Source organism: Elephas maximus, chromosome 3, assembly GCF_024166365.1.
Source record: "Elephas maximus indicus isolate mEleMax1 chromosome 3, mEleMax1 primary haplotype, whole genome shotgun sequence".
NCBI lineage: Eukaryota > Metazoa > Chordata > Mammalia > Proboscidea > Elephantidae > Elephas > Elephas maximus.
Genome location: NC_064821.1, coordinates 163,835,094 through 163,854,475, shown reverse-complemented (window position 1 = coordinate 163,854,475; position 19,382 = coordinate 163,835,094). Strand labels below are relative to the sequence as shown.

The following is a 19,382-nucleotide window of genomic DNA, read 5'->3' as shown; positions in this document are numbered from 1 at the left end:
GTTTCTAGAACTGTGCCTGGTACTCAGCAGGTGCTCAAAAACTATTTGTCCACTGAACACGTGAACCAAAACCTTCATCGCAGCAATGTTTGTAATAGACCAAAACTGCAAACAACCCACATGTAAAGCAACAGGGGAGAATTTAAACAAATTACTGTACACCCTTTCAATAGAGAATTCTGCAATGTTAAAACCAATCAAGACAATTTCTAATACATAAGGTGAATAAAAACACCAACACAGAACAATAAGCATTGTATGTGATTACTGCTAGAAATAAAATACATGTATGCATACATATTCAAATATTCTAGTATACACTTTTTTTTTTTTTTTTCCTGGAAGAGTACCTTAGAAGCTGTTGATAATTTCCTTGGGGAGAAAGACTGGGGCAGAGAAGTAGGCAAGGAGGGATAATTTTAGATTTCAGTACCTAGCTTTCTGTTTGATTTTCTTGTGTGCACGTATTGATTTTATTTCAGAGTATAAATAAGAGTGCATGTGTTTTGTAGTAGCTGCCCAGGATCTCCAAGGTCACCCTGTCTACCTCTCAGCCTCCCTCCCGGCTGCACCCTGCTTCTCACTTGATGCTCCAGCAACGCCAACAGTGAGCAGTTCCCCACACACCTGCCCCAGCTCCTGCCGTCTGGTCCCTCCACTCTCCCTGTTCGTAAGGCTAGGCGAGTGCCCGCAGCAGGGCTCCCACAGTGCCCTCTGCACGTATCTGCCCACGCACATCTGCGGTGTCCTGGGGGGGTTACATTTGTTTGGGAGGGCGCAGATGTCAGAGTTCCTTAGGGCGGGATTGTGCTTCCCTCGTCTTTTTGGCCCCAGCCCTGAGCACAGTGCTTCTCATATGAAAAAAAACCAAAAAACCTGTTGTCACCAAGTCGATTCCGACTCATAGCGACTCTATCGGACAGAGTAGAACTGCCTTATAGGCTTTCCAAGGAGCAACTGATGGATTTGAACTGCAGACCTCTTGGTTAGCAGCCATGGGTCTTAACTACTGCACCACCAGGGCTCCCCTCTCACATGGGGGACTCTCAATAAATGTTGCATAGGTAGAGGTTGGGGAAAAAGATAGCTTTGTCTGAAAAGTTATGATAAAACCTCTTTCTTAAATCCTTTGATGACGGCCACTTTATATTCTCACATAAGAAGAGAATAGTACTAATTGCAAAGCTGAATATTTGACTAAAGAGAGCTGCTCACCCACTAGCAACTGGTTCCAGCACCAAAAGAAAAGAAAAGAAAAAGAAAATCACTCCCAGATTGAGCAGCCCCTTTTTGAGTATCTCTTGCTCCCTCAGGCTGTTTTGGCTTCTGTCCCCAAGCCCATCCCAAAAGCCAGAGCAGCCCTAGCAAGGTGGCCAAGTCTTGGAAGAGAAAGGGATTTAGTAGTTTATTCATTCACGTACTGAGCACTTGCCGTGTGCCAGGCACTGAGCCAGCTGGAGGAGTCACATAAGCAAACAAAACTATGTCCTTGCCCTCAAGGACCTAGTCTCATTGGAGAAGAGGGAGTTGGAGAAAGAAGCAAAATTGGAGCAGAAGTAGAGAGGAAAAAAATCATTGCCCATTAGGGGGCCCAAAGCCTGGTGATGTCCAAATCAAGACACAGCTTCACCTATGGTGAACTTTCTATCCCTTCCGAGGGAATGCCCAGGGGGAGCTGAGGGAGAGTTAGAAGATGCCAGGGGCACTAGAAGATGCTGCTGCAAAGAATCTGTGGGCACAAATGGGCTTCCTGGGAAGGAGACCACCCTGGAGGGGGAAAAGGAACAGCTGATCAGGATAGAGTCAAAAGTTTCAAGGCCAAAGAGGCAAAAGGCATAGAGTCAACGACAGCTTTGTGGCTGCCCTTGACGTGGTTTTCTGGCAATTATGTGGGGATTTAGTTCTCCCATAAAGGGAAGGCATACAGTACATGGATCGGACCAGTCGGAAGTCTGAGGTCCTGAGACATCTGTACCTTACAAACAGGTGCTATGGGCGGAGGCTGGGTCAGGGGTAAGGAATGGGGGGTGTGTGTGAGGTTGAGTTGGGAAAAGCTTCAGACCCGCTACTCTACTTTCTTGAGCTACTTCCTATTCTACCTCCACCCCTTACCCCTCTCTGCTCTCCCCTGGCCTCTGAAGCATGAAGGTCACTGTGTCTTTGGCACCAACAGTCTGACTGGTTTCAACAACACGGCTCTGGCTCTGGAGATCAGCTGAGGCAGGGTGTGAAGCAACAGTGAAAACATGGGCACAAGAGGCAGCCACAGGGGGACGGGACAGCATCTAATCCCTGCTCTGCTATTCACCTGCTGTGTGACTTCGGGCAGGTAACTGCTCTCTCTGCAGGTCATGCTAAATATATAACACTTGAGATGCCTTCTGCGTAAATATTTTCTATAGATTCTAAACTTCATGTGTGTTAAACACTTCTAGAAGCACTATAGGTTACCCAGAGAGAATAAAGGTTTGCTAATTTTTTAAAGGAAGGCAATTTAGCAAATACATCTTTCACATCTCATCAGGTATTTTGTAAGAAATAATTGGAACACCTCCCCTGTAGTTTCTAACTCGATCACACCACATTTCTCTATGACGTGTTAGACAATCGCGTTAATGTTTTGGAACAACTTGTGTAAATAATATTAACACCAACACGTTAAACAACATTGGTGTATTTGCTCCCTTTACCCTCGGCTCTGAGGAGGTAGGTACTGTCATTTCCATTTGTTGTTGTTAGTTGCCATCGATTCGGCACTGACTCATGGGGTCTTAAGTATAACAGAATGAAACGTTGCCTGGTCCTGCAATCACAGCGACACGAAAGCTACTACAACATGACAAACAGACAGGTGGTGGCCATCCCATTTACAAAGAGAAAACAGACGCTGGGAGAGATTAAGAAACTTGGCCAAGGGCATACCATGAGTAAATGGCAGAGCTAAGATAAAACCCCATGGTAGTCTAACTCCAGAACTTGAATACTTGACTAAGAGTTACTGCCTTTTCTGGAAATAATTATGGGCAGTTTAGAAAGAGTAAATAATTGTTACGTGAACTGAGCATAACAAAATGGCTGCTGATCTAAGCGGTGCTTTCTCCTCTCTTACCAGTTTTATTTTCCAATGAAACGAGCTTCCTGCTGCCAGCTCCTGACTCAGTCGCTCTATAGATTCCTGCTACACAAACTCGCAAGGACCAACACTTGTGCTGACCCACCTAACGGCCCTGTTTGCCCACACTCCTTATGCCAGATTCACTCTCTTTATGGAAACAGTCATGAGCAGCTTTTCACAGGAAGGGAAACGGACCCATGTGACAACATCGCCCAGAATTTGGATATCACGTTCCGCTGTGCTAAAGAAACCTTGCTAACAGCCCTCAGCGGTGTTTGTTTTGTGGTTGCTACTTAAACTCAGGGGCTGCTGAGCTGCTTGATCAGATAAAGGGATAGATGACAGGTATTGTCATTTCCATTTGTTGCCGTTGAGTTGGCACCTTCCAGAGGTCCATGTGCCACCAACCAGGGAGTTGTTTCTCTGTGGCTGAGACCTGGACTCCAGGGTGGAAGTAAGCTCTTAAGCCACCTGGGTGGCCCCAGCACTGCCTGCCACTGGTCCCACAGAAGTCCTGGAACCAGCAGTGTTACCTCCCAGGGCCAAGTGGCAGGAAGAGAAGGAGAGAGGTCTGGCTTAGCGTCTCGGGTTTACAAACCACTTATCTGAGGTCCCAAAGCAACGTTCTGCTCACTGACCTGGAGCAAAGGAAAGGAACTTGATTGATGCAAGCTGGTGGAGGTCACAGGTAAAGCATCAGACTCTAGTACAAAGTCAATGATTGCAAACAACTTTTTAGAGAAAATAATAGAATTGAATGCATAGCTGACATAGGGGCAGATCTTATAGACTGCTCAAAGAGCAGAGAAATCTGGATTAAGTGTTCCCTAAAATAGAGTCACTATGAGTCAGAATTGCCTCAACAGCAGTGGGTTTGGTTTGGCTTTTGGAGGATAGCCCTGGAGTCCTAGTGGTATAGTGGTTAAGAGCTTGGCTGCTAACCACAAGGTTGGCAGCTTGAATCTACCAGCCAATCCTTGGAAACCCTTTGAGGCAGTTCCAATCTGTCCCGTAGGGTCATTGTGAGTCAGAATTAACTTGATGGCAACGAATTTGTTGTGACTTTTTAGGATATCCCTGGAAGGGATATCTGTTGAGACTTTCCTACCTGCTAAAGAAAATTAGAATTGCCACCGCCAGAAGAAAAGAGGCCTCAGCCAACTCTCATGTTGCTGATGAGAAAGCTGAGGCCCAGAGAGGGAAATGACTTGCCCAAGGATACACAGCAGATGAGGGGATGGGATCCAGTCTTCCTGACTGCTGTTCCAATGCTTTTTTCCACTTCCTCTCATGGTCTCAGCAGTTCTCTCCCTTTGGCCCTGAGAACCCGTTACACCATTTCTCAGTGTTTACACGTAAATGCAGAGGCTGTCTTGGTGGCTACCTGCATTGTTCCTAGTTATTCGGCCTGAGTGGTGGCGACAGAGCTTGCCATCTAAGCTATTTCTCGTACTAGACCAGCAGCATCAGCATCACCTGGGAACTTATTAGAGTTGGAAACTCGATCCAGACCCACTCAACCAGAAGCTCTCAGTGTGGGGCCAGCAAACTGCGTTTCAACAAGTTTCCCAGGAGATTCTGTTGTGCTAAAGTTTGAGGAGCATTGTCCAAGAGGACACACTTAGCACCAGTGGCTCAAACTGACAGGAATAGAGATAAGGAAGGACAGTGTTACCAGGATTATTGTCCTGCCATAGAAAGTGTCCTCTGAGGGCTTGGTGAGTTCCCGTGACACTGGATCTGTTCACACAGAATGTATAGTTGATGTAAGGGGCAGAGACATAAAGGGCTAGTCAGGAGGCTGGGAAGGGGGACCTGCCCTGGCAGGAGATTATTCAGTTAGATCACCGCTAAGGTCTCAGCAACTCCAAGAGTCTATGACCATTTCTGCATGATAAACAGTCTAGGAAATATGATTGTTTTCTAGAATGTAAACTCTACAAGGCAGGGTTTTTTATTGTTTGTTTGTTTGTTGTTTTTTTCATTGTTGTTCACTGCTATATAAAAACTTATGGTTTTAAAAAAATAAAAAATCAACTCTAGGAGACCAAATGGTCAACAATTACTCTAAAGCAAAGGGAAGAATGTAAGGGGGCAGGGAAGCTAGAGTACCAGAAATGATACAACCAGAACAAAATGAATGAGAATGATGATACAGTGTGAAAAATGTAACCAGTATCACCAAATAAGTAGGGCAGAAATTGTTAAATGGGAACCTAATTTGCCATGTAAACTCTCACCTTAAACACAATAAAATATTAAAAAAAAAAAAACCTTTTTGGAGCACACTTCTACTCTGATACACATGGAGTCAACTCGGTGGCAACTGGTTAACTGGTTATAGACCCGTTGCCTAGAGCAGCCCACAGCCTGCTTTGGTAGATAAAGTTTTATTGGGACACAACTATGCTTGTTTATTTACATACTGTCTGTGGCTGCTACGACAGAGTTGAGTACTTGTGACTGACCATCTGGCCCACAAAGCCTAAGATGTTTACTGTCTGGCCCTTTACAGAACAACTTTGACAATCCCTGGCCTAGAACATGGCCTATATCCCAGCAGATGCTCAATAAATATTGGATGAATAAATGAACCACTTTCTCTGCTGGCGTCACAGAAGTACTGTATGCTTGGTTTGGAGGGAGAAGTTGTAGAGGTATAGAGGATGTGGGCATGGGATTCAGAATTGAGCAGACCTGGACTGGAGTCCTGGCTCCACCATCTACAAGTGTTGGGATCTTTGGCAAATTATTTGGCCTCGTTTGTAAAACAGAAATAATACTAGCTATTTATTGATTAGTCTATTTATGATGAAGAATCAAATCACCTACTCTACAGAAAGCACAGAGACTGGCATAAGTAACTGCTGAATAAACGCTACCTTGTTATTATTGCAGTGGTTAAATATTTGGCTGCTAACTAAAAGGTCAGCGTTTTGAATCCACCAGCTGCTCCTTGGAAACCCTTGCAGGCAGTTCTACTCTGTCTGTAGGATTGCTCTGAGTCGGAATTGACTCGATAGCAATAGGTGAGGTTTTTGACTTGTTATTAATGAGGTCCCTGGGTGATGCAAACAGTTTGTGCTCAACTACTAGCTTAAAGGTTGGCGGTTTGAATTCACCTAGTGGCACCACAGAAGAAAAGCATGGCAATCCACTTCCATTAAGATTGCAGCCAAGGAAACCCTATGGAGCAGTTCTATCCCGTAACACATGGAGTCGCCATGAGTCAGAATTGACTCTATGGCAACAGGTTAGTTATTAATGACTTTGAAGAGTCTTTGGTGAGAGAGGTTCATATAGACAGATTTGGACTCTATGGAAGTGGGATTTGGCAGTCAGAAGGCTCCAAAAGGTTTACCACCACACCAAAGGTCTCCATACAAGGAGGGGAAAGGGCAAGTTCAGAGATGATCTACTAAGCAGCTCAACATTCAGACTTGTAGAAAGCTACTGGTCAGCAATTTACATAAGACGATCTTAAAGGTAGTGAATGAATAGGCAAGATTTAATCAGCTATAGGTCTTCTGGGTCTGGGTTTTTTAGACTTTCAGGTGTCGGGTTTTGATTTGTTTTTTCCCAATAGTTAAAAATACTGATCCATCTATATTCTCTCACCTCGCTCCCCCCATGACCAGCTGCATAAAACTGGCTGGGGTTAGGGATGTACATACAGCCTGAGGCCATGGGAGCCCTTGGGAACTCTTTCTTTAGGGCTTAGAACCCTAGAGAGACTCCCCTTGGCCCTATTTACCAGGTGACAGTTGAGTTCTTTAAGAAGGAAGTGTTTTCTTGAACAGTGCGAGAGTGGTCCCTTTATTTTGTGGGTGGTGGTAATTCACCCACACTTCTGTCCCATGCAGGAACCCTTAACATGCCCTAGGTGTTCTGGCAGAAGTCTCCAAGCCCTCCAATTCCCTAGGTTAAGCCAAAAACAAAAGGAAGATGCAAATCCACACTGGCAGGAGGCTGAGTCACAAACATGTTGTAACCAAGGACTGAAAAAGCCTGTGTTTATAGCTTCCCTGATTCTGAGGCTTTGCAAATTACCTCACAGGCCTGTTTCCAATATATCAGTACATCAGTTTTCCTCACTCATGGTGGAAAAAAATGCGACAATTACCAGAACTCTTAGAGACTGTGCTGGCAAGTGCAATTTTGTAGTGAGAAGGACACCTGGAAGTTGGTCCCTTTTTCTTATCTACATGTGTTGAATGAACCCCAATCTCTAGCCCTCAAACCACAGCACTTGTTAAGAACGGCTCATCTTTACCATGTAGAATTCAGTTATGGGTATCTCTGGGGTCTGAGAATCTGCTGTGTGTATTCCCAAGACTAGAGGTTTAATCAAAAGGAAAATTGAAGAGGCATAACGCATGCTTTCATGCCTTCATGTTTTTTTCCTGCTTATATACACACCAGGGTCCAGGACACTGTATGGTAATCCACCCTCCTGAGCAACCTATATGCAGAGAGAAATGCAGAGTTTTCTGTCTCTGAAGTTCTTCTCTTTAACCTCCAACCCATAAGCATCAGCTACCAGACTGCCGCCCACCACCAACCACCTTCCAAGATAGCCACAAATTTTTGTGTCCCACTGGTAGCTCCAACATTTCGGTACAGCCTTCCGGAAAGCATAATGCATGCCCAAAGCGCTCCCATAAACATCCAAATTCCAAATCATATGAGGAATGATTCTTCGAGTGTAAGAGCTTGACAAGTGATGGAGTATGGTAGGAACTCTGAGTGAGAAGGTCTGGAGTAGTTCCCAGTTCCATTGTCATGCCTGAATTTATAATCTACCTCATTCTCCTCCTGTGTCTCTTCCCATCCTCATATTGGACTCACTCCTTTCTCTCAAACAGTTAAGCTTTGAGGTATCTTACATTCAGTATTACACAGTGACTTAGCCAAAAACATGGGCGATCCCCAATCTGGAAATTCCTTGTCATTGATTGAAAAAGAAACAAATCCTTGGTTTGCCTGCAGTGTAGTGACAACATAGGCAGTATTCATCTGGGTGAAGAGGGACAAGAAAGAGAGTTGGCAAACTCTCTGGATCCTTCCCTTTGACTCAACTGTTTCTTGGTCACCCTTTGAATTGTCTTAATGTAGATCAGGGTCAAGGGCATTATGAACCTTAACGAGAAGGTGGCTTTTCTTCAGGAGGTAGAAGGCTCCCATATAAGTCTAGAGGATTTAGTTAACAACAACAGTATATGAGACTGCTAAATTCTACAGAGACCTCCTGTAATCTTTTGTACAAAAGCCTCATGAAATTAACACAGCCTTTCTGTAGGTGACACTATGCCTAGAACAGGGCTGGCCTCTTCAGTACACAAGGCATGGAGTCTCTACTTGTTCTTGATGAATATCCACACCCATGAATCTGAATGCTTTGCTCTGCTTATCTTGACTAAAGTCATATTTGATCTAGGTAAGATCAACTTCCCCTGCCACCGCCTCCACAAGGATTTGCCCTCATTTTTTGTGGTGCATATGGTTAACACTCTCAGCTGCTAGCTGAAAGGCTGGAGGTTCAAGTCCACCCAGAGTCGCCCTGGAAGAAAGGCCTGTCGATCTACCTCCGAGAAATCAACCATTGAGAACCTTATGGAGCACAGTTCTACTCTGACACACACAGGGTTGCCATGAGTTGGAGCTGACTCCCTGGCAACTGGTTACTAGTCCTCTCTGAATAACCAAGCCCCTTCCTGCCCTTTTCTGGCATTCTCACCCTAAAACCAGTGATGGCACGTTGACCAGCAGCCCTCATTGTGCCAAGCCAGCCTCAGTCTCTCTACAACACTCCAGATTATGCCCTGGAGTTCTCCTCTGCTTCAAGGGTTTTTGTTTTTTTTTTTCAAGGGTTTCACCTGTTCCCCCATTGGCTTGGTGCTTTCTGTCCCTCGCTCACCTCTAACTCTTCTCCCAAGTCGCCTGACCAGTCTTCTGCTTTCCTATTCTCTGCCATGTATGTTTCTTCTTCTACAGAGCCCTGGTGGTGCAGTGTGGTTAAGCTCTTGGCTGCTAACCAAAAGGTAGGTGGTTGAACCCACCAGCTTCTCTGCAGGAGAAAAGACCTGATAGTCTGCCTCCGTAAAGATTACAAGCTTAGAAACCCTATGGTTTCCTGCATAAACTTTCACCAAAAACACAATAAATGTGTCATCTCCTCAAAACCTTCTTTTCTCTGAGGCTTTCCTGGGCAAGTGAGAGGAGGCCTAGTGTCACCACTCCACTATGGCTGATCTTTCAGTCTCTGCTCCAAAAACACATTTAGCTGGAAAGAAGCCAGACCAGCATTGGAGAAAAAAGGTGGGTGTGTGTGTGGGGAGAGTGAGGTGTGGAAGGAGACAAGATCACTAGGAAGGAGAGGGTGACATCTCTCCACCTTCATCTCCCACCCAAGCAAGACTATTGGGGACTGAGCCAGACAACTTAGTGAACCCTGGGAGGGCAAGAATCAGGGTCCAAGTATCTGGAATACCCCTAGGTTGAAATCCCCACCTTTATATTCACATACATTTATTTACTGAGTAAGTGAGAGGTCATTATAGAATGTGGCTTTTTTTTTTTTTTTTGCCTGATTCCTACCCCACCTGGCCCACAACCTTTGATTTTCTTATTTATTTCTCCCCACTTATTAGGCCACCACCTGTCAGTTTGTCATACTATGGTGGCCTGCATGTTGTTATGATGCTAGAAGCTATACCAACGGTATTTCAAATACCAGCAGAGTCACCCATGGTGGACAGGTTTCAGTGGAGCTTCTAGACTAAGGCAGACTAGGAAGAAAGGCCTGTGACCTACTTCTAAAACTTAGCCAATGAAAAACCTGTAGATGATGACAGAACATTGGCTTTTGTTTTTGTCTTTTTTTAAAAAAAAAATATTTTGTGTGTGTGTTTTTGGTGAAGTTTACACAGGAAATTAGGCTCTTATTTAATAATTTCTATACATACTGTTCAATGACATTGGTTACATTCTACAATACATCAGCATTCTCGTTATTTCCATCGTGGTTATTCTGTTTCCATTAATCTAGCTTCCACATCCCCACTTGCATTCTCATCTTTGGTCTAGGGTAAATGTTTGCCATTTGGTCTCATCTAGATGATTATTTTGAGGAGCACAGTACTCACAGGTGTATTATTTATTTTATGGGTCAATCTGTCATTTGGCTAAAAGGCAATCTCTGGGAGTGGTTTGAGTTCCAAGTTTAAAAAGTATCTCAGGGCGATAGTCTCAGGGGTTCATCTAGTCTCTACCAGTCCAATAAGTCTGAAATTTTTTTTGGAATTTCAGTTTTGTTCTACATTTTTCTTCCATTCTATCTGGGATCATCTATTGAGTCCCTGATTGGAATAGTCCGTAGTGGTAAATGTGCACCATCTAGTCCTTCTGGTCTCAAGATAGGTGACGCCATTGTTCGTGTAGACTATCGGCTCTGTAGACTAATTTCTTCTTTGAGTTTTTGGCTTCCTTCTTTCTATTTTCCAACTCACTTGCTTCAGACACGTGCTCAGGAGGGATCAGTTGCTGGAGGAGGACCTCATACTTGGTGAAGTAGAGGGCCAATGAGGAAAGGGAGAACCTTGGCAGATAGATTGACACGCTAGCCACAACAATGGACTCAAATACGCCAGTGATTGTGAGGATGATACAGAACCGGGCCTCCTTTGGTTTTGCTGTACATAAGGTCACCGTGAATCAGAGTCCACTTGATGGCAGCTAACAATAACAACTTTTAGCCCATACTAATTTATTTTTTTAATACCCTCCACCAGAGTCATTTCTGGAACAAGATGGGTGTTAATCACTACTACTTACCTATTCTCCTTCCTCTGCTCCCACTCATCCAAATAAAGGCAAATGTCCCCCAAACAACCAAGTACATACACCAATGAGCAGCTGGAGGCACAAAATATGGTCTGTGTCCACAAAAAGCCTGAGGTGTTCATTCAGGGGAGTTGAGGATAAGCATACTGACACGTACATGTCCATTCAGAACACTGGGTGAGAGGGTTCCTAGAGCATGCTCTCCTGAAGGAGGGTGAGTGGGATAGAGGTGAGGGCTGAGTCAGAAAAAGAGGGAGGGAGGTGACCGGAGAGGTCTAGTAGGTATTAGAAATTCTAACTTGCTCCATATGTTTCTATAATGATCTCAAATCCCACAAGGTATAAGACGCTATTGAAGACACTTTCAAAATACACGTGTATAAGCACTCATGATAAGAACTTAGAAATGTATCTACCTTCATGAGGTTCTCTAACATTAACTGTAAGCCATTAGAAATCTGTAAGTCATGAGAAAGCTGTTTAGAAAGTTTCTGAAATTAGACATAAAAACATAGAAGCTTGTGAAACATGTAAAGAACGTAAACAACCTTTAAGTTAAATTGACTTTGACCTGACACACTATGACAAAGAAAATGTAACATGGTTAATCTTTGTATCCAGGGCTTCTAACCAGTTCATTCGGGTTCTAATCCCTGCTGAGAATTTGCATTTCTCACAAGTTTCCAGGAGGTGCTAATGCTGCTGGTTAGTGACCAACTCTGAGGACCACTAGTAGAGCAGTGATTCTCAAAATTTATTATACATATGATCACATAGGGATCTTGTTAAAACATAGATTCTGATTCAGCATATCTGGGGTAGAAATGAAATTCTTAGCAGGGGTTCATACTAGAATGAACCAATTTGAAGCCCTGTTGTAAACTAGCCTTGAGACATTACTCTAAACAACCTCCCCAATTTCTAATCTTGAAGAAAAGATGCCTCTTTCCGCTAATCTCTAACCTGGGAGAAAACTCATAACATACTGGTCTTTGACATCACACTGGCCCTTGACATATGGAGCCAAGACGCAGGAGCAGATTAACCAGTAAGCTAAGTATACACAGGATTACTTTCTAATCTATAGTGTACAATTTCAAATGGGTCCCCTTTACTCTTGGTGACACAGTGGTTAAGAAGCTTGGCTGCTAAGCAAAAGTTTGGCAGTTCAAATCCATCAGCTGCTCTTTGGAAACCCTATGGGGCAGTTCTACTCTGTCCTATTAGGTCACTATGAGTTGGAATTGACTCGATGGCAATGGGTTTGTTTGGGTTACCCATGTGAAATTGTGCACTACAGATTAGTAAGTAAGCACAAGTAAGCCTGTGTATACCTTGCTTATTGGGTAGTCTGTCCCTGCTAAGGTGACAAATTCACATATAAACCCTACATTCCTACTCAACCCTGAGAGAAGGCAGCAGCAAACACCAAGAAACTGCTGAGACTGCCTGAGGCTGCTGACCTTGAACCCTAGCTACGAGAGACTTCTGCCAAGTTCGAGTTGTGGTAAAGCTTTCTTCCTGAGATCTCTCATTAAAAGTAAAAGGCTCAAGTCTAAAGATTTGAACTCTAACCATTGAACTACCATTGTAATTGTAATTATTAATTCTGACTCTCGAGTTCTAAATGGATGTTGTGAGTTCTTCGTTGTGTGCCTTGCCGTGACTACCTTACGATAAACTAAACAAGTTTATGCATGACAAACCTGAGTATCTCCCAATTTTCTAAGATTAAACCCTCCATGACATAAGTGATCAGGGAAGAGACCCCAGAAGGATATTGTTTGGTCGATATTTTTATTCTGGTCGTTAGGTGTGTGTTCATATAGATTTGTGTATCTTACACTACTTACACTACAAACCTTTCCAGGACAGGAGTGGGCCCATACCTGGTACTGCCCTGTGATCCATCAGACACATAAAGGCCTACTGATGGTAATGACAACTGTGGGCAATGATGTTGTGTTCATGGGTTTGTTCACTGGCTAAATGACCCGACTCTCAGACCATGAGTGTCTTTAAATGCCCAATGAATTTCAGAGCAATATCATAAAATACACTTTCTCTTGGATTTTACTGAAACAGAGCTCCTCACCTGGCTGAAACGGTTTTGGTGTTGTCTTACTTAATGACAGAAGATGTGCTACTTGAGCTCCCAAATAGCCTCTTTGACCTTAGAATTGCTGAGATGAGATTTCTACAACTTGAAGATGCCATGATATGATGCTATGTCTTCATTGGTTGTTTCCATGTTTGTCTCCCTCAAGAGCAGAAAGGGCCTGAGCACTATTTGTCTTTACATCTCTTGAGTTTAGCATCATGCTAGATCATCATGGGTGCTCTAGAAACACAAAATGAATGAGTAAGTGAGTGATCATGGCCCAAAGAGTAGAGTCCAGCACAGCCTCCAACCCCCATAGTGTACCCCTCAGTGGCACCTTGGGAGAGTGCCAAGACTCTGCTTGACAGCAGTGTAGAGCTCCCTACACCTGGAACCTGCAGACATTTGAGTTTATAATCTCTGAGGTAGACACTATTATGATGAGTATTTTATGGGTGATAAGACTGAGGCCCAGAAATGTTATGACCTTTATCAGGTTCACACCGCTAGCAAGAAAAAGAGCCAAGCCTGCTTTTTCATACTCCAAAGCCCAGGGTTTTTTTTTTTTTTTTTTTTTTTTACCATAGTTAAACTCTGCACACTTACCTACTTACTAGCTTTGTGACCATTGCTTCATCGCTGAGCGCTGAGGCTGAAGTTTCCCCATCTGTAAAATGGGGATAATAAAACCTACTTAAAATAAGATTCAAATTAGTGAAATTCAATGATGTACAGGAAGCAATGAGCAGAGAAAATGGTAGCCATGCTTTCCAAAGGGATTACCCTTAAAATTTGAAATAAAGAGACAGATGGAAAGTTTTTGTTTTTGTTTTTCTGGGTCTATATGTTTATTCAGCTCTTCTGAGTTTTTCAAGTGTGTAATTCCCTATGACCAATGACATTTTCTTACATGACCATAGTATTATATCAGAATTGGAAAATTTAACATGGATGCAATACTGTTATCTACTCTAGAATCCATTTTCAAATTTCAGCTATTGTCCAAATAACGTCCTTTTTAGCTATTTCCCCTAGTCCAAGATTCAATCACACTTTGCTTTCACTTGCCATGTCTCTTTAGACTCCTTAGTTTGTTGCAGCAACTCAGCCTTTCTTTCTGTTTCTTGACTTTGATGTTTTTGAAGTTATTGTTGTTAGTTGCCTTGGACAGAAGGAAAGTCTTCTTGCCTGAATCAACTCAGGGAAGTTTCAATCAACTCCTTGAAATGACTAAAGCAGTGATTGATTCTTTGATCCACTTGCTCATTCATTCATTCATTCGTTCGGCAAATACATATCAAGGACCCTCTACGTGCCAGTCAGTTCCAAGAGTTAGTAGAGCTTAGTTCTACTTTTAGTTCTACTCTGTCCTCCAGGGTCGCTGAGTTGGAATCAACTCTACCACAATGAGTTTAGTAGGAAAGTTCAGTGTGAGTTAGAAGGCTCGGATTTACATCCTCACTCTTATCTGCACTACCTGAGTGAATTTGGGCAAGTCACTTAACCTTCTTGGGCCTCGGTTTTCTCATCTTTAAAATGGGAACAATAATACCTAACCCACACAGATATTATCTTATTTAGATAAGATAATATACAAAAAAGGACCATGCCCAGTATCTGATACAATGAGCACAACTACTAAATCATATTGATTATTTCCATTATTGAACTACTCAGGGAGGGACAGTGGGAGCGGCCAAGCCCAGCTCAGTAGTAGCCTCAGCAATTGTTTAGAACTTAGATTGGCAGATTATTTACTAGGGGGGTGTGGGGTATAGAGGAAATATTTCATTCCCAACATCATTTAAAATTGCCAGTGCATGACAATAATGAAAAGCAAACCAACTTTTAGTTAATTTTTTTTGTAAATTCCCTGCAGACAATGTATCCCCTTACTGCCGACACCTGGGACTGACTGCTCCTACCGCCCTGTCCTTGGTAAGAACGGAAGCACACATTTGTGCCAAAATATTCGGGCGGTAATCAGAATAAAAGGAGCCCTGATGGCACAGTGGTTAAAGTGATCGTCTGCTAACCAAAAGATCGGGATTTGAAACCACCAGCAGCTCCGCAGGAGAAAGACGTGGCAGTCAGCTTCCATAGAGATTTACAGCCTTGGAAACCCTATGAGGTTGCTATGAATCAGAATTTATGCCAGGGCAGTGGGTTTGGGTTCATCAGAATAAGTTGGCACTGTTCTAACTCCCTTTAGAGTCTGCCAATGAAATCAATACGCTTCATTAGATAACAGCAAACATCTTAGTCAACCTAATTTTTAAAAAATTAGAGGTTTTCCCAATTTTTAAAAATGTTTGTTGAAGAATAATAAACATAAAGGAAAGCACACATATCATACAGCTTACTGAATTTTCACAAGCAGCACATACCCAGGGTATCAGAGCCCAGACCAGAAGTAGAACATTGCCAACACCCAGAAGTTCCCTTCAGGATTCTTATGGTAAGAACCCTTCTGTGTCTGGTGTCTTTCACTGAACATTACGTGTGTGAAATGATTCCACCTTTTGTGTGTGTTTATAGGTGGTTCATTCTCATTGTTGCATAGCACTTCATTGTATGACGATTCCACCATCTATTTATCCATTCGACTGTCAATGGATATTTGGGTTATTATCAATAGTTGGCTATCTGGCCAATGACAGGAAGAGATCTAAATTTGTGCCTATTTTGAAGAAAGGTGATCCAACAGAATGTGGAAATTGTTGAACAATATCACTAATATCACACGCAAGTAAAATTTTGCTAAGATAATTTAAAAACAGTTGTAGCGGTACATTGACAGGGAACTGCCAGAAATTCAAGCTGGATTCAGAAGAGGATGTAGAACAAGGGATATCATTGCTGATGTCAGATGGATCTTGGCTGAAAGCAGAGAATACCAGAAAGATGTTTACCTGTGTTTTACTGATGTTGCAAAGGCATTCGACTGTGTGGATCATAACAAATTGTGGTTAACATTGCAAAGAACTGGAATTTCAAAACAATTAGCTGTGCTCATTTGGAGCCTAAACATAGACCAAGAGACAGTCTTTTGCACAGAACAAGGGGATAATGTGTGGTTTAAAATCAGAAAACGTGTGCATCAGGGATGTATCCTTTCACCGTACTTATTCAATCCGTATGTTAAGCAGATAATCCAAAACCTGATGAAGAAGAATGGGGAATTAGGATTAGAAGAAGACTCATTAACAACCTGCGTTATGCAGATGGCACAACCTTGCTTGCTGAAAATGAAGAGGACTTGAATTGCTTCATAATGAAGAGCAAAGACTATACAGCCTTCAGTATGGATTATACCTCAACATAAAGAAAATAAAATCCTCACAACCGGACCAATAAGCAACATCATGATAAATGGAGAAAATAATGAAGTTGTCAAGGATTTCATTTTACTTGAATCCACAATCAATGCCCATGGAAGCAGCAGTCAGGAAATCAAACGACATATTGCATTGGGCAAATCTGCTGTAAAAGGCCTCTTTAAAGTGTTAAAAAGCAAAAATATCACTTTGGGGACTAAGGTGCTCCTGATCCAAGCCTTTATATTTTCAATCACCTCATATGCGTGTGAAAGCTGAACAATGAATAAGGAAGACCAAAGAAGAATTGATGCCTTTGAATTTTGGCGTTGGTGAAGAATATTGAATGTTCTATGGACTATCAGAAGAACGAACAAATCTGCCTTGGAAGTGGTACAGCCAGAATGCTCCTTAGAAGCTAGGATAGTGAGACTTCATCTCAAATACTTTGGACATGTTATCAGGCAGCAGGGACCAGTCCCTGGAGAAGGACATCATGCTTCGTAAAGTAGAGGGTCAGTGAAAAGGAGGAAGACCTTCAATAAGATGGATTGACACAGTGGCTGCAGCAATCGGCTCGAACATAGCAACAATTGTGAAGATGGCGCAGGACCAGGAAGTGTTTTGTTCTGTTGTACCCAGGGTACCTATGAGTAGGAACCACCTCTTTGGCACCTAACAACAACATCAATAGTAAAGCTATGAATATCCTAGCACGTGTCTTCTGGTGAATATATGTACACATTTCTGTTGGGTATATACCTAGGAGTGGAATTGCTGGGTCATGGGAAATGTGTTCAGCTTAGCAGATACTGCCAAACAGTTTCAAAAGTGCTTTTGAAAAGATTTATGTTAAGAATTGCACTATCAATTAGTCATGAAACTAAAAAAACCAAACCCACCGCTGTTGAGTCTGTTCTCACTCATAGTCATTCGGAAGATGCAAATCAAAACTACAATGAGGTACCACCTCACCCCCACTTAAATAGCTATAATTTAAAAACAAACAAGCAAAAAACAGAAAATAACAGGTGTTGGCAAGGATGTGGAGAAATTGGAGCCCTTGTTCATTGTTGGTGGGAATGCAAAATGGTACAACCACTGTGGAAAACAGTTTCCTGGGTCCTCAAAAAGTTACCTTATCTTTACGCATGTAACGTGCACATTATACATTTTTTGCCAACCATGCAACCCCCTTGTACATTATTTTCTTAGGCATAGTATGCATGTTATGTATGTGGGCGCATTATTTACATGGGTGTGTTATTTGCAAAAAATACAGTAAACATAAAACTACCATATGACCCAGAAATTCCATCCATAGGTATATACCCAAAGGAATTGAAAGCAGGAAGAGAAATAGGAATCTGTACACCAGTGTTCATTGCAGCACTATTCACAATAGCCTAAAGGTGGAAACAACCTAAATGCCCATCAATGGATGAATGAATAAACAAAATACAGTATATATGAACAATGGAAAATTACTCAGCCACAAAGTGAAATTAAGTCCTGACATATGCTACAACGTGGACGAACCTTGAAAACATTATGCTGAGTGAAATAAATCAGTCACAAAACAAAAAATACTGTATGATCCCACTTATATAAAACAGGCAAATGTATAGAGACCAAAGCTCATTAGTAGTAAATAGGGGTGGAGGGGAGGAGAAAAGGGGAATCATTGCTTAGGCAGCAGGGAGTTTTCATTAATAACTATGGAATAATTTGGAAAAGTCTAATAGTAATGGTTTACAGCATTATGAATGCAATGAATGCCATTGAATTATACATGTAAATATTGTTGAATTGATCAATATTTTATTATATATATTTTTACCACACACACACACACACACACAAAATGGCACTATCCATTCTAAATCTCAGTCCCTTAACACTGAGTGAAGTAACAGGCTCCTAGAGAAAGTCATGAAATGGATGTTTCTTTTTAAATGAACCATCGTCAGTGAACCTGGAAGCATTTTGAGGAGTCACTTGAGTTGAGCACTCCAAGAACCTGCTGGGAAGAACATGGGGCTCAGTTTCCCAGGCTCTCCTCTCCAGATTAAATACTCATACACTTTCCCCATAAGAGGTTCTTAGCCATCTTCAGTGGTTGTTGAAAAAATGGAGAGAGATTCAAAGAAAACAAAGGAAATAAAGGGGAGGATTCAAAGGCTGGAAAGGAAGCAAGCCAAGTTCTAAAGAAAGGTCATGAAATTTGGAGCCAACACTTGAAATGAAATCTGTAAATCACAAAAAGCCCTTTTTTTCTCTTCTTTGTGACTATTCCTTCAACACCAAACTCCTCAAAGAACCATCTTGAGGGTGATAATATGGCCATCTTCAGATAGGAACATTTCCTGTCTCTGTTCCTTATTCGGCCCTTCCTCCAAAGCTCTGCTCTGTCTGTCAAGGAGTTAGCTCACTGCCGAGATCCTGGTTCTCTCTCTTCGTCTTTAGATCTGTGTTAACACTGCCAATTAGCCTACTTAGACTGCACCTGAAACTCAACACCTTCAACTACTCTTTCTTGCTAAAACTGAGCCTTTGTTCCCCTCATTCCCCTTAGTCCCTGTAATAGTTCTGCTTCCACTGTCACCACCTTGATCCCTCCCACCATCATCTCTTACCTGGACTCTTACAACGTCCTCCAACACACCTCCAGGCTGGCTTTTCCCAGACCTGTCTTTCCCACATCCTTAGAGACCTTTTTAAACTGTGAATCTGAACATGTCATCCCTCTACGTAAAACCTTTTGATGACTTTCTCTAAACCCTCAGAATCAAACCAAAACTCCCTAGTATGCTTAGCAAAGTCCTTCAAGTTCTGAATCTACCTACCTCTCCAACTTCATTCATCTCTCAACAGCCTTTCCCTGATGTTCAATGCCCAATCATGCGAGACTTCCTTCAATTCCTTGAATAAGCTACATGTTCTTATTTAACTCAAAAAAAAAAAAAAAAAAAGCTTTATTGGTATATAGTTCATATACCATACCCAA

The 19,382-nt window shown here is 42.4% G+C and overlaps 1 long non-coding RNA gene across 3 annotated transcripts in view; it reads right to left on the bottom strand.

Moving 5' to 3' along the window:
- The window catches only part of LOC126073378 (uncharacterized), a 69,371-nt gene extending 50,222 nt beyond the window's left edge, over nucleotides 1-19,149 (bottom strand). For all 3 annotated transcript variants that reach the window (XR_007516729.1, XR_007516727.1, XR_007516730.1), the window contains exons 1-3: nucleotides 19,012-19,149; nucleotides 13,665-13,725; nucleotides 13,053-13,298 (exon numbers count right to left, since the gene is read on the bottom strand). This is a non-coding gene — a long non-coding RNA (uncharacterized LOC126073378). The remainder of the gene's footprint in view (nucleotides 1-13,052; nucleotides 13,299-13,664; nucleotides 13,726-19,011) is intronic.
- Nucleotides 19,150-19,382: the final 233 nt, after the last annotated feature.